Below are 16063 nucleotides of genomic sequence, written 5' to 3'. Positions count from 1 at the left end.
TGACAAAACTTTCTATAAAAATAAAATTTTGAAAAAATTTTTTATAAAAATAAAATTTTGAAAAAATTTTCTATAGATATACAATTTTGCAAAAAATTTTCTATAGAAATAAAATTTTGCAAAAATTTTCTATACAAATAAAATTTTTGCAAAAAATTTTTGTAAACATCAAATTTTGACAAATTTTGACAAAATTTTCTATAGATATAAATTTTTGACAAAATTTTTTATAAAAATAAAATTTTGACAAAATTTTCTATAGAAATAAAATTTTGAAAAAATTTTCTATAGAAATAATATTTTGCAAAAATTTTCTATAGAAAAAAAAATTGACAAAATTGTCTATAAAAATAAAATCGTGACCAAATTTTGTATAGAAATGAAATTTTGCAAAAATTTATTTAAAAAACTAAAATCTTAACAAAATTTTCTATAGAAATAAAATTTTTACACAATTTTCTATAGAAATACAATTTTGATAAAAACTTTCAACATAAATGAAATTTTGCAAAAATTTTTTTATAAAAATAAAATTTTGCAAAATATTTTTATAAAATATAAAATCTTGCAAAATTTTTTTATAAAAATAAAATCTTGACAAAATTTTTTATAAAAATAAAATTTTGAAAAAAAATTCTATATATATAATTTTGCAAACATTTTCTATAGAAAAAAAAATTGACAAAAATTTCTATAAAAATAAAATTTTGACAAAATTTTCTATAGAAAAAATTTTGATAAAAACTTTCTATAAAAATAAAATTTTGCAAAAAATTTTTATAAAAATAAAATCTTGACAAAATTTTTTATAAAAATTATATTTTGAAAAAAATTTCTATAGCTATACAATTTTGCAAAAATTTTCTATAGAAATAAAATTTTGCAAAAATTTTCTATAGAAAAAATTGACAAAATTGTCTATAGAAATAAAACCTTGACCAAATTTTATATAGAAATAAAATTTTGCAAAAATTTTTTATAAACATAAAATTTTGACAAAATTTTCTATAGAAATAAAATTATGCAAAAATTTTCTATAGAAATAAAATTTTGCAAAAATTTTTTATAAACATAAAATTTTGACAAATTTTTAATCAAAATAAAAATTTTCGATAGAAATAAAATTTTGACAAAATTTTCTATAGAAATAAAATTTTGACAAAATTTTCTATAGAAATAAAATTTTGACAAAATTTTCTAAAGAAATAAAATTTTGACAAAATTTTCTATAGAAATAAAATTTTGACAAAATTTTCTATAGAAATAAAATTTTGACAAAATTTTCTATAGAACTAACATTTTGACAAAATTTTTTATAAAAATTTTCTATAGATATACACTTTTGACAACATTTTCTATAGATATAAATTTTTGACAAAATTTTCTGTAAAAATAAAATTTTGACAAAATTTTCAATAGAAATAAAATTTTGCAAACATTTTTTATAAAGATAAAATCTTGACAAAATTTCTTATAAAAATAAAATTTTGAAAAAAATTTCTATAGACATAAAATTTTGCAAAAATTTTCTATAGAAATAAAATTTTGCAAAAATTTTCTATAAAAAAAAATACAAAATTGTCTATAGAAATAAAATTTTGTATAGAAATAAAATTTTGCAAAAATTTATTTAAAAAAAATAAAATTTTGACAAAATTTTCTATAGAAATAAAATTTTTACAAATTTTTCTATAGAAATAAAATTTTTACAAAATTTTCTATAGAAATAAAATTTTGATAAAAACTTTCAACATAAATAAAATTTTGGAAAAATTTTTTATAAAAATAAAATTTTGCAAAATATTTGGCAAAAATTTTTTATAAAAATAAACTTTTGAAAAAATGTTCTATATAGATTTTGCTGCAAGTAGAGGATGCTGAGGAGGAATGTGGTAATTCCGACACGTGCGTCCATCCAACCATCTTGCAGTCTATAGGGCTTTGCCCAAATAAATTTGACAAACATTCTTTTCCTCTGTTGGTTATGCTACTCTTGTAGTTTAGTCAACGCAATGGTTTTAAAGCTGAGATCAAAACAACAAATATGATGATATGAATATGACAATTTTGCAAAAATTTTCTATAGAAAAAAATTTTGACAAACTTGTCTATAGAAATAAAATCTTGACCAAATTTTTTAAGAAAATAAAATTTTGACAAAATTTTCTGTAGAAATAAAATTTTGACAAAATTTTCTGTAGAAATAAAATTTTGACAAAATTTATAAAAATAAAATCTTGCAAAAACTTTTTATAAAAATAAAATTTTGACAAAAATGTTTATAAAAATAAAATTTTGAAAAAATTTCCATAAATATACAATTTTGCAAAAATTTTCTATAGAAATAAAATTTTGCAAAAAATTTCTATAAAAATAAAAATTTTGACAAAATTTTCTATATATATAAAATTTTGCAAACATTTTCTATATAAATAAAATTTTGCTAAAATTTTCTATAGAAATAAAATTTTGCAAAAATTTTCTATTGAAATAAAATTTTGCAAAATTTTTTTATAGATATAAAATGTTGACAAAATTTTCTATAGAAATAAAATTTTGACAAAATTATCTATAGAAATTAAATTTTGACAAAATTTTCTATAAAACTAAAATCTTGATAAAATTTTCTAGAAAAATAAAATCTTGACAAAAATTTCTATAGAAATAAAATTTTGATAAAACTTTCTATAAAAATAAAAATTGTGACAAAATTTTCTATATATATAAAATTTTGCAAAAATTTTCTAAAGAAATAAAATTTTGCAAAAAATTTCTAAAGAAATAAAATTTTGCAAAAAAATTTTATAGATATAAAATGTTGACAAAATTTTCTATAGAAATAAAATTTTGAAAAAATTTTCTATAGAAATAAAAATGCTATCTTTTTCCTATACGTTCCACCCCTATATTGTTAGGTTCACCAATGTGAACATATGAATATGAATTTATGACATTTGTTGATATTCGAATTCAATTTCATAGATTTGTTACTCATGAATCTCATAAACTCACATTTCACTTGGGTTCTTCGTCATTTCATTTCATTTGCTTTGATTTCATTTCAATTCGTTTTGATTTAGTTCTTTATTTATTCGGATTCTTGACATTTTGTACCAAACATCTGGATCCCCTTGCCGCTATGGATTCATAATAGTAAGAATACAATCATCATCATCCTCTTTCGTTTCGTCATCATCATCATTAGCACACTGGCACATCATTCACATTGAACATTTAACCAAAGCGATTTGTGATTTCTCTGGAAGCATCATCAACCACACACGGTTGTAACGAACAACGAGAAAAACTCCCCCCAAAGAAATATGTTGGAATACAAAAAAAACAAAACTGAACTGATGACAAACACAAAAAAATTCCAACAAATTAAAACGATGGCTAGAATGTAAAAGTAACTGATACACTGAAAAAATTGAAGGTAAAATAAATAAATTACACTGCAATGGGGATTTTGCACTTTGACAATATAGTCTAAGAATTGAAATGAGTAAATCGTCCAATAAAGGAAACTGATGACGAGCATGTGGATATTTGAAACAGTTGTCTTCCCAACAATCTTAGTCAACATTTTTTCCTTTCCATACACTATAAAAAACCTGTAATGATAGGCTAATAAATAAGCTATTTTTAACACAGATGATAAATGCGTTTTGAAACAAATAGGCTGAACTTTTATATATTTTATACAATTTTTTTTAATTTAATTTTTTATTTTATTTTTTAATAAAATACATTTACACATATATGTAAAGTTTTTTTTAATGTTGAGTAACATTAACCAGAGATCATTTATGTTAAATACTCATTACTATGTTAAGTCGTCATTGTTATGTTTACAATAAGATTAGCATTAACTCTCTTGTTCCCATTAGCGTTATGTTAAATTACTTATGGTAATCGCCTGTAAACTCAATTATATTTAAATTGTATATAATACAAATGATAACTCTTTGCCACTTGTTCTCAATTATATTTGTTTTTTTTTTTTACGATACCCTCTTGATGCGTTTAACACATTTCCTATTTCACGCATATTTTAATTTTTCGGTATTTGTAAATTTATGTTAACTTGTTTCTGGTGTTAAATTACATTTACCAAGAGCATTTATGTTAAATACTCTTTACCATGTTAAATAGTCATTCTTATTCTTGAGAGATAATTTACAATAACTCTCTAACACAATTATATTTGAACTACATATGATACAAATGATAACTCTTTGTCTTTTGCTTTCAATTTGGTTTTTATATCACTCCCACGAGGCACTGCTTAATCTCACAACTAACGAACAAGCATAATGGGTAGAAACTATTGAAATTACTACTAGAAAATTATTCTGATCGAATATTCTCCGGTATAGATACTCAACCACATTAAAGACCAGAGCAGGGCTGTCAATTTTGCCGATTTATTGTCATTTTGACGATTTTTTTAATCAAAAAATTGCAAATGAGGATTTTCCGATTTTTGTCCCAAAAATGACAATATTAACTCCGTTCAAAAATGTTGACTAAAAAAAGTTTGTTTAGAGCCAGCAAAAGAGAGAATACGTTTGACAATTGTCAGATAGAGAAATTGCAAGTTTTTGCTAGAGATTTCATACATGTATGAGATATACCTCATTTTACACCTACAGTATTAGTATCACGGTTGCAACTCGTGTCAAAAAAAAAATCACCAAAATTTAAAGAAAATGTTACCAAAAATCTACCACATTAACAAAAAAATATATATTATTTTAAAGTTGTTGAGCAAATTTTTTATATAAAAAAATTTTGTTTAATTCGAAACTGTTTTATATTGAATTTATAATAAAATTTATTTTTATAGAAAATTTTGTTAAAATTTTATTTCTATAGAAAATTTTGTCAAAATTTTAATTCTATAGAAATTTTTGTCAAAATGTTATTTCTATAGAAAATTTTGTCAAAATTTTATTTCCATAGAAATGTTTGGCAAAATTTTATTTCTATAGAATTTTTTGTCAAAATTTTATTTCCATAGGAAATTTTGTCAAAATTTTATTTCTATAGAAAATTTTGTCAAAATTTTATTTCCATAAACAATTTTGTCAAAATTATATTTCCATAGAAATTTTTGTCAAAATTTTATTTCTATAGAAGTTTTGTCAAAATTTTATTTCTGTACAAAATTTTAATTGTCTATGGAGATTTTATTTCCATAGACAATTTTGTCAAAATTATATTTCCATAGAAATTTTTGTCAAAATTTTATTTCGTTGTTTTATTCGAAACTGTTTTATATTGAATTTGTAATAAAATTTATTTCTATAGAAATTTTTGTCAAAATTTTATTTCTATAAAAAATTTTGTTCAAATTTTATTTCTATAGAAAAATTTGTCAAAATTTTATTTCTATAGAACATTTTGTCAAAATTTTATTTCTATAGAACATTTTGTCAAAATTTTATTTCTATAGAAAATTTTGTCAAAATTTTATTTCCATAGACAATTTTGTCAAAATTATATTTCCATAGAATTTTTTGTCAAAATTTTATGTCTATAGAAATTTTTGTCAAAAATTTATTTCTATAGAAAATTTTGTCAAAATTTTATTTCCATAGACAATTTTGACAAAATTATATTTCCATAGAAATTTTTGTCGAAATTATATTTCGTTGTTTTATTCGAAACTGTTTTATATTGAATTTGTAATAAAATTTATTTCTATAGAAAATTTTGTCAAAATTTTATTTCTATAGAAAACTTTGTCAAAATTTTATTTCTATAAAAAATTTTGTTAAAATTTTAATTCTATAGAAAATTTTGTCAAAATTTTATTTCTATAGAACATTTTGTCAAAATTTTATTGCTATAGAAAATTTTGTCAAAATTTTATTTCTATAGAAAATTTTGTAAAAATTTTATTTCCATAGACAATTTTGTCAAAAAGTATATTTCCATAGACAATTTTGTCAAAATTATATTTCTACAGAAATTTTTGTCAAAATTTTATTTCTATAGAAATTTTTGTCAAAATTTTATTTCTATAGAAAATTTAGTCAAAATTTTATTTCCATAGACAATTTTGTCAAAATTATATTTCCATAGAAATTTTTGTCAAAATTTTACTTCTATAGAAAATTTTGTCAAAATTTTATTTCTATAGAAAATTTTGTCAAAATTTTATTTCCATAGACAATTTTGTCAAAATTATATTTCCATAGAAATTTTTGTCAAAATGTTATTTCTATAGAAAATTTTGTTATTTCTATAGAAAACTTTGTCAAAAACTTAAATAGAAAACTTAGTCAAATATTTAATTTCTATAGAATACTTTGTCAAAAATTTTATTTCTATAGAAAACTTTGTCAAACTTTTATTTCTATAGAAAATTTACGAGATTTTTTACATAACATTTTGACGTAACATATTGCATATATGATTTTAAATGAGTTTTTGGAGTAAACAAATACACTCAAAATGCCGATAAATCGGCAATATTAGCAGCCCTCATTGTATATAATAATAAAATAACTACTCTTCGCCTCTTGCTCTCAATTGTATTTGTTTGTCTACAACGCTCTCGAAATGCTATGATACCACGATATCACTCATCATATTTATTTTCAGCTTTCTTATTGCCCGCATATATTTATTTTTTCGTATTTGTAAATTTATGTTAACTTTTTCCTGATGTTAAATTACATTTACCAAAAAGCATTCATGTTAAAAACTCATTACAATGTTAAGTAGTCATTGATATACAGGAGAAATAATGTACAATAACATCGACACTAACTCTCTTGCTTTAATTAACAATATGTTAAATCACTTATGGCAATCCCTCTTAAACTCAATTATATTTGAACTATATTTGATACATATAATAACTCTTTGTCCCTTGCTCTCATTTGTATTTGTTTTTTATATCACTCCCAAGTGGCATCGAGTTATCTGGCAATTGACGCACAAACATAATCGTTAGAAATTATTGAAATTATTCGTAGAAATTTTTTCTGATCGAACAGAGAAAGAATACACGCGCAACCAAATAAAAGACCAGAGTTTCTTTTCAGAGAGATAAGGAGCGACAGAGAGAGAGAGAGAGAGAGAGAGTGATATGAGGGAGAGCTTTAAATAAAAAGAAATAATATATGATAAAACCAAAACCTAACGCTTAGACTACGAAACGAAGTCATATTTAGTCACCTTATTCATTTCTGGGAAGTATATATAAAATTAAATAAATATGAACATTTAATTTAAACAAAAAATTAATGGGATTGTGTTTAATTTTAATTCCATTTTACCATTGTTAATATAATAGGCACGCAATCAAACGTTTCTTTCAGAGAGAGGGAGAGAGAAATACTATAAACAAATAAGGGAGAGAGAAATACTACAACAAGTGATTCCTATTTACCTTAGTGATTTTTAGAAATAAAATATCATTTAATTTTAATTGAAATTAATAAAATAATAATTCCATTTTACCATTTTAAGTAATTTTTTCTACAGTGTGAAAATGCCAAAGCGGATTGAAAATAACATTAAATGCTATATGCGAATAAGATTTTTAACACTCCATAACCCTTGGCAAAGGCAAGGGAATGACCAAGAATGGTGACAAACGTCGACAATTCCACAACTTCAAAATACAAGATGAAACAGCAAAGCAGTGCTCAGTTGAAAAGGCGTCGGGCAAAGGCTATCCGTATGAGTGGCGGTTTGAAAGATAAACCATTCACTGACTGAGGGCTGATTGACTGTCAGCACACTTGGGGGATAGTAGAATATCTTGGTTTAAGTTTTTTTTTTTTTGCAAAGAGAAGGAATATATTCAACCCTCTGGAAAGTGAAATATATTATTACAGATGCCCTCCATTAAAATGTATGGCATGCAAAACGGTCAATTTGGGCTAGAGATATTTGGCTTTGTGGACAATTATCTGTAGAGGGGAATGCGTAAAAATTAACACCGGATCATACTATCAAAAAAATGATGATGGTAGATAAACCAAACGATGTAAAACCACAAAATGATCATTGCGAATAGCGATTACAAACGTCAAGTTTTAAAAATATTAACTACATCCACTCGTAACTAAAGGAACTAACTATACCAATGAGTCAGTTAAACTCAGATAACGCCCCCCCCCCCTCCATTGAGTACAAAGTCATGGCTAAATTCTCCAATTAAATATCATTTCTAATAATGCGTTTTCAATTCAATTGAAACCTTATAAAAACAAAATTAATTACCTACTATAAAAATAACAAAACTTTATAACATATAAAATAATAAAATAAATTTAATTGAACTAAATGGCTACAAAAACAATTAAACCTAATAGAAAATTCCTTTAAAATGTCAACAAATATTTGTCCAATAGCAAATAAAAATTCTTTTGATTTGGATTTTATGGCTAATAGTTAAGTACCAAAAAAAATTGTAATAAAAAAAACTAAATGGGCATTGACACTGTAGATAAATTCCAATAAAAACAATGATAATAATGGCGCTTAAGTAATAAAAGGCAAATCCACTCTCATGGGCTCACACGTGAGATAGTTTAACACATACTACCATATTATATATTAATATGCTAGAATATAGCGTATTTGAGAAAATAAATTTTATTTAAATTTTACATGTTAGTGAGAACAATTTTTTTTAATTGCATATCTAAGAGAGTTGGAAAGAGCGTGCTAATTCAGAGATACTCAAACATAAGGCCCTCATATTTTAATATCGAAATCAGGGTTGCAATTTTGGTCCGATCGGACCAAAATTGGTCCACAAAATTATTAATTTTTAAATTTGCTCCGATGGTCGGACCAAATGGAATTTGGTTGATTTTGGTCCATTTTCGTAAAATCGGTATATTTTTCAAAATTTTCAATAGAAATAAAATCTTGACAAAATTTTCTGTAGAAATAAAATTTTGACAAAATTTTCTATAAATTTTGACAAAATTTTCTATAGAAAAAAATGACAAAAGTTTCCATAGAAATAAAATTTTGACGATATTTTCTATAGAAGTAAAATTTAAAAAAATAAAGAAATAAAATTTTTACAAAATTTTCTAAAGAAATTAAACTTTGACAAAATTTTCTACATAAATAAAATTTTGACAAATTTTCTACACAAATAAAATTTTGGCAAAATTTTCTAAAAAAAATAAAATTTTTACAAAATTTCCTACAGAAATAAAATGTTGACAAAATTTTTAACTTTTAAATAATATTAATTTTATTTGGAAAAATGGTCCGCTAGTACGAATTTTGCTCCAATTTTGGAATAATGTTGGTCCAAAATAAAAATTCATTGTGGCAACGCTGATCGAAATATTATTTACAAAGGGAGAGAGAGAGGTATAGTACGACAGTGATAATGAGAGTGTTTCAGAGACGAAAATCTCTATAGAAATAATTTTGGCAAAATTTTCTTTAGAAATAATATTTTGACAAAATTTTCTATAGAAATAAAATTTTAAGAAAATTTTCTTTAGAAATAAATTTTTGACAAAATTTCCTTTAGAATAAAATGTTGACAAAATTTTCTATAGAAATAATATTTTGACAAAATTTTCTGTAGAAATAAAATTTTGACAAAATTTTCTGTAGAAATAAAATTTTAACAAAATTATCTATAGAAATAAAATTTTGACAAAATTTTCTATAGAAATAAAATTTTGACAAAATTTTCTATAAAAAAATGACAAAAGTTTCAATAGAATTTTTATTTTATTTGGAAAAATGGTCCGCTAGTACGAATTTTGCTCCAATTTTGGAATAATGTTGGTCCAAAATAAAAATTCATTGTGGCAACGCTGATCGAAATATTATTTACAAAGGGATAGAGAGAGGTATAGTACGACTGTGATAATGAGAGTGTTTCAGAGGCGAAAATCTCTATAGAAATAATTTTGGCAACATTTTCTTTAGAAATAATATTTTGACAAAATTTTCTATAGAAATAAAATTTTAAGAAAATTTTCTTTAGAAATAAATTTTTGACAAAATTTCCTTTAGAATAAAATGTTGACAAAATTTTCTATAGAAATAATATTTTGACAAAATTTTCTGTAGAAATAAAATTTTGACAAAATTTTCTGTAGAAATAAAATTTTAACAAAATTTTCTATAGAAATAAAATTTTGACAAAATTTTCTATAGAAATAAAATTTTGACAAAATTTTCTATAAAAAAATTACAAAAGTTTCAATAGAAATTAAATTTTGACGATATTTTCTATAGAAGTAAAATTATGAAAAAAGTTTTCTAAAGAAGTTAAATTTTGACAAAATTTTCTACATAAATAAAATTTTGACAAATTTTCTACACAAATAAAATTTTGACAAAATTTTCTAAAGAAATAAAATTTTTACAAAATTTCCTACAGAAATAAAACTCTGACAAAATTTTTAACTTTTAAATGATTTTAATTTTATTTGGAAAAATGGTCCGCTAGTTTGGAATAATGTTGGTCCAAAATAAAAATTCATTGTGGCAACGCTGATCGAAATATTATTTACAAGAGAGAGAGAGAGGTATAGTATAACAGTGAAATATTTTTGGCAAAATTTTCTATAGAAATAAAATTTTAAGAAAATTTTCTTTAGAAATAAAATTTTGACAAAATTTCCTTTAGAATAAAATGTTGACAAAATTTTCTATAGAAATAATATATTGACAAAATTTCCTTTAGAATAAAATGTTAACAAAACTTTCTATAGAAATAAAATTTTAGAAAAATTTTCTATAGAAATAAAATTTTAACAAAATTTTCTATAGAAATACAGTTTTGACCAAATTTTCTATAAATTCATTATAAAACATTTGTTTCGAATAAAACAACATTTTCTTTGTATAATAACCACTAAAATTTGATCAACAACTTCAAAATATATATTTTTTTTAATTTGGTAGATTTTTGGTAAAATTTTCTTCAAATTTTAGTGGATTATTTGGGGCACTTGTGGCAACCGTAATACTAATACTGTAGATGTAAAATGGGTTATAGCTCCTACATGTATGAAATATGTAACAAGTACATACGGCCGTAAGTTCGGCCAGGCCGAAGCTTATGTACCCTCCACCATGGATTGCGTAGAAACTTCTGCTGAAGACTATCATCCACAATCGAATTGCTTGGGTTGCGGTATAGAAATAAAATTTTGACAACATTTCTATAGAAGTAAAATTTGGAAACAATTTTCTATAGAAATAAAATTTAGATAAAATTTTCTATAGAAATAAAATTCTGACAAAATTTTCCAGAGAAATAATATTTTGATAAAATAAAATTTTAACAAAATGTTCTATAGAAATAAAATTTTGACAAAATTTTCTATAGAAATAAAATTTTGACAAAATTTTCTATAGAAATAATATTTTGACAATGTTTTCTATAAAAATAACATTTTGGTAGATTATTTTTGGCTCGAGTGGCAACCATGATTAAATATGAACCAATATGGACCAATTTTTGTGTGATTGGGGATCGGCTATATATAACTATAGACCGATATGGACCAATTTTGGCATGGTAATTAGCGGCCTTATACTAACACAACGTTGCAAATTTCAACCGGATCAGATGAATTTTGCTCCTCCAAGAGGCTCCGGAGATCAAATCTGGGGAACGGTTTATATGGGGGCTATATATGATTATGGACCGATATGGACCAATTCTTGCGTGTTTGTTAGAGACCACATTCTAACACCACGTTCCAAATTTCAACCGGATCGGATGAATTTTGCTCCTCCAAGAGGCTCCGTAGGACAAATCTGGGGATCGATTTATATCGGGCCTATATATAATTATGGACCGATATGGACCAATTTTTGCGTGTTTGTTAGAGACCATATTCTAAGACCACGTACCAAATTTCAACCGGATCGGATGAATTTTGTTCCTCTAAGAGGCTCCGGAGTTCAAATCATGGGATTGGTTTATATGGGGGCTATAAATAATTATGGACCGATATGGACCAATTTTGGCATGGTTGATAGGGACCATATACCAACATCATCTACCAAATTTCAGCCGGATGGGATGAAATTTGCTTCCCTTAGAGCAATCGCAAGTCAAATTTGGGGATCCGTTTATATGGGGGCTATATATAATTATGGACCGATATGGACCAATTCGTGCATGGTTGTTAGAGACCATATACTAACACCACGTACCCAATTTCAATCGGATCGGATGACTTTTGCTCCTCTAAGAGGCTCCGGAGTTCAAATCTGGGGATCGGTTTATATGGGGGCTATATATAATTATAAGCCGATGGGGACCAATTTTTGCATGGTCATTAGAGAACATATACCAACACCATGTACCAAATTTCAGCCGGATCGGATGAAATTTGCTTCTCTTAGAGGCTCCGCAAGCCAAATCGGGGGATCGGTTTATATGGGGGCTATATATAATTATGGGCCGATGTGGACCAATTTTTGCATGGTTGTTAGAGACCATATACTAACACCATGTACCAAATTTCAGCCGGATCGGGTGAAATTTGCTTCTCTTAGAGCAATCGCAAGCCAAATTTGGGGGTCCGTTTATATGGGGGCTATACGTAAAAGTGGACCGATATGGACCAATTTTTGCATGGTTGTTAGAGGCCATATACCAACACCATGTACCAAATTTCAGCCGGATCGGATGAAATTTGCTTCTCTTAGAGGCCTCGCAAGCCAAATTTGGGGGTCCGTTTATATGGGGGCTATACGTAAAAGTGGACCGATATGGCCCATTTTCAATACCATCCGACCTACATCAATAACAACTACTTGTGCCAAGTAGTTGTCGATAGCTTGTTTCGTTCGGAAGTTAGCGTGATTTCAACAGACGGACGGACGGACGGACATGCTCAGATCGACTCAGAATTTCACCACGACCCAGAATATATATGGGGTCTTAGAGCAATATTTCGATGTCAAAGTTAATATACCCCCATCCTATGGTGGAGGGTATAACAAAAACTTGCAATTTCTCTATCTGACACCTATCGAATGCATTCTCTCTTTTGCTGGCTCTAAACGTGGACAAACGAACTGCTTCTAGTCAAAATTTTTGAACGGAGCTAATATCATAATTTTGGGGCACAAATCGGAAAATCGGCATTTACTATTTTTTTAGTAAAAAATCATCAAAATGCCGATAAATCAGCTAAATTGGCAGCCCTGATCAAAATATTATTTACAAGAGAGATATAGAGAGAAAGGTATGGCAAGACAGTGCCAATGAGTGTGTTTCTGAGAGAATATAACATAAAGGTTTCATATTTTAATATGGAAATTTCATTTATAAGAGAGAAAGAGAGATTTTAAGATTGTGCTAATGAGAGTGTTCCGGGGCAGCTACTCCCATTAAGTCCTCATTATTAAAATCACTGTTGTTAAGTGAATTATATTTATTTTAAAACTTTTGTGAACCCCATTTTATAAAAGTGAACTATCTCGTACACGGTGGCTACCACTAACTATTTCGGAGCCAAAGTTCCCCAACTAAGTTCTTCTGATTAACAGTTCCTCCTCTGCCCTCACTCTCTCACTGGGTTCATACGTTCTACATTGCCAACACTGAGCTCTTCGGATCTACAGTCCCATCACTGAGATCTAAGATTCTTGGATCAACACTTCCACCATGGAGACCTTCGCTCAGATCCCATTTGTTTTGCTAATTTCTTTCCATCAAAATTTAAAACTGAAATAATTATGAGTATAATTGTGTATGTGTGTGAATCCTCCATCCATTGCGTCAAGCAAATTTACAGAAAGGCCGAAGTTATTCTTGTGTAAAATACAGACCAAAGCTACAATGGATTTGTTTTTTTTTTCTACACATGACCATGGTATCTTGCATTCCATTTTTTTTTTGAGTTAAGCTGGACTAAAATTGTTGCTTTGTTTGTTGTGGTCACTTCTATTAATTTTCTCACTTTTTGTTGATGGCCATTGGATGGAGTCGAGTTCGTTTGTATTTCCATTTGCTGCCATGCAATTTAAACCTACCGAGTTCTGTTTGGTTTTGTCTGCTGTCGTTGGTCTTCGATGTCTGCATAAATTGTTCTCTGATGATGACTTTCTTGTTTCTCTCTGGGTTCGTTTAGGGCCATTTTATTGCAGCTATGATTTTTGGGGTATTATTGTTGTTGTTCCGGGTGTGATGGTGGCATGGTGGAGTACATTTTTATCCAATTTCAAACTTGTTTGCAACTCACAACTACTGCATGCCTCAGACGCTAGTAGCCAATCCAATGCTACTTCTTTCCTAGGCGAGAGTCATCTCCCCATTGTCCATATGCAATGTTCAATAGTTCAGAGCATGGAGCTGTGAAAGACTTCAACGAATGGCTAGCCAGCCGGGTTGCATGGACAAGGAATGTATTGTAAAGTCAAGGCACTTGCTGTTCCTCCGCCGATCCTCCTCCTCCAGTTGTGGTTATTTCCCAAGCCACCACCATTTACCAAAAAAACAAACGAGACGAGGTTGAGAAGAAGGACAAAATATGGCTCATACATATTCGACAGATTGTGGATGGAACCTTTTGTTGTTGGTTTTTTCGTTTTCATTTTCAAGTGATGGTGATTTTTTTGCGTGGAGTTTTTTCCCATGATTTTTTGTTGTTGGTCGTTTCAGACCAACTACGGTCCTTTGGAGTTGGTATAGTAAAGTGAGACATTGCTTTTCTTTTAATAATGGTGCATGTAAACCGTTTATACAACACATTTATTTGGAGTCCTTTAGTCGCATATAGAGCGATTCAAATTTTTTTATGATCCTGCATTTTTTCCTCGAGAGAGAAACTCAATTAGTTAAAAGATTTTAAGTCCTTAACAGATGAATGGAAAATGGGCAAAAAAGGAGTTGAGTAAATTTTTTCAAGCCATTGATTCCATTGTGTATAAAAACTTGGCATTGAGGAAATTAAACAAAAAAAACAAAGGAACCCACTTCCATTCCAATTTGAATTTTCTTATGTAATTCGCATGGAATGATAGGTACCATAAAAGCCTCCGACTAAAATATTGACGCAGTATATTGAAAAATTATAAAACTCTAACTTTTGGGTCACAAAATTTACCCAAAACTAAGAGCAAATTCGTTTAAAAGAAATAATATTTATAATTGTTGTTAATAAACTTAATATAATTGTCCTTAAAGGTGAGAATTAAGTTCGAGTTTAGCCGCTAAAATCGTCATTTTTTCACGATTACTTTTCTTTAATAGTACATTCTAAGGAATACAAACTTTGTGAAAATTTGCCTCGGGCTATTTCCCATCAAGTTGTAATGAAATCTGCAATAAATATGTATAATTTTATGCCGTTTTTAGTGATTTAGTTTTCACTTTAGTGAAAAAATGACGATTTTAGCGGCTAAACTCGAACTTAATACTCACCTTAAAATTCAAAGGCTTTCATTGAATTTTTTAATGTAAGACCAATTTTTCTAATAGGACATTTTACAGAAAAAATTTAGTGTCAAATTGCTTTAATTTTATCAAGTATTAATACGAAATTTACGATGTTTCAAACAAAACAAAAAAGCGAAATATTAAAATTGTTGCATTAGTTTGAGTAGCTGTGGTTTGCATTGGTTGTCTTTATGTGTATTGTGTTTCCCTGTTACTATTCTGCCAAGTGGAATACAGATTGAGAGTCATTGGGAGAGCATTGCAAACAAGAGTGTTGTTCATTTGTACGTATGTTATATGTGCTTGAGGTTAATGTTGTGGAGGATTTGGATCACAGTTGTCACAGTTAGGTTAGGCTAGGTTATGTGGCAGCCCGATGTATCAGGCTCACTTAGACTATTCAGTCCATTGTGATACCACAGTGGTGAACTTCTCTCTTATCACTGAGTGCTGCCGATTCCATGTTAAGCTCAATGACAAGTTGTCACAGTTGGTACATTTTTTAGAATTCTTGATGTTTTGGTGGATTTTGTAAAATATTCCTCTCCAAATTAGAGCTATTTCATAAATTTTCTCAAGAAATAATACTTTGACAAAATTTTCTCAAGAAATAATACTTTGACAAAATTTTCTATAGAAATAATATTTTGC

Source organism: Haematobia irritans, chromosome 3, assembly GCF_050003625.1.
Source record: "Haematobia irritans isolate KBUSLIRL chromosome 3, ASM5000362v1, whole genome shotgun sequence".
Classification (NCBI taxonomy): domain Eukaryota; kingdom Metazoa; phylum Arthropoda; class Insecta; order Diptera; family Muscidae; genus Haematobia; species Haematobia irritans.
The sequence above is the reverse complement of the archived record's forward strand: the minus strand, read 5'-3'. Positions refer to the sequence as shown.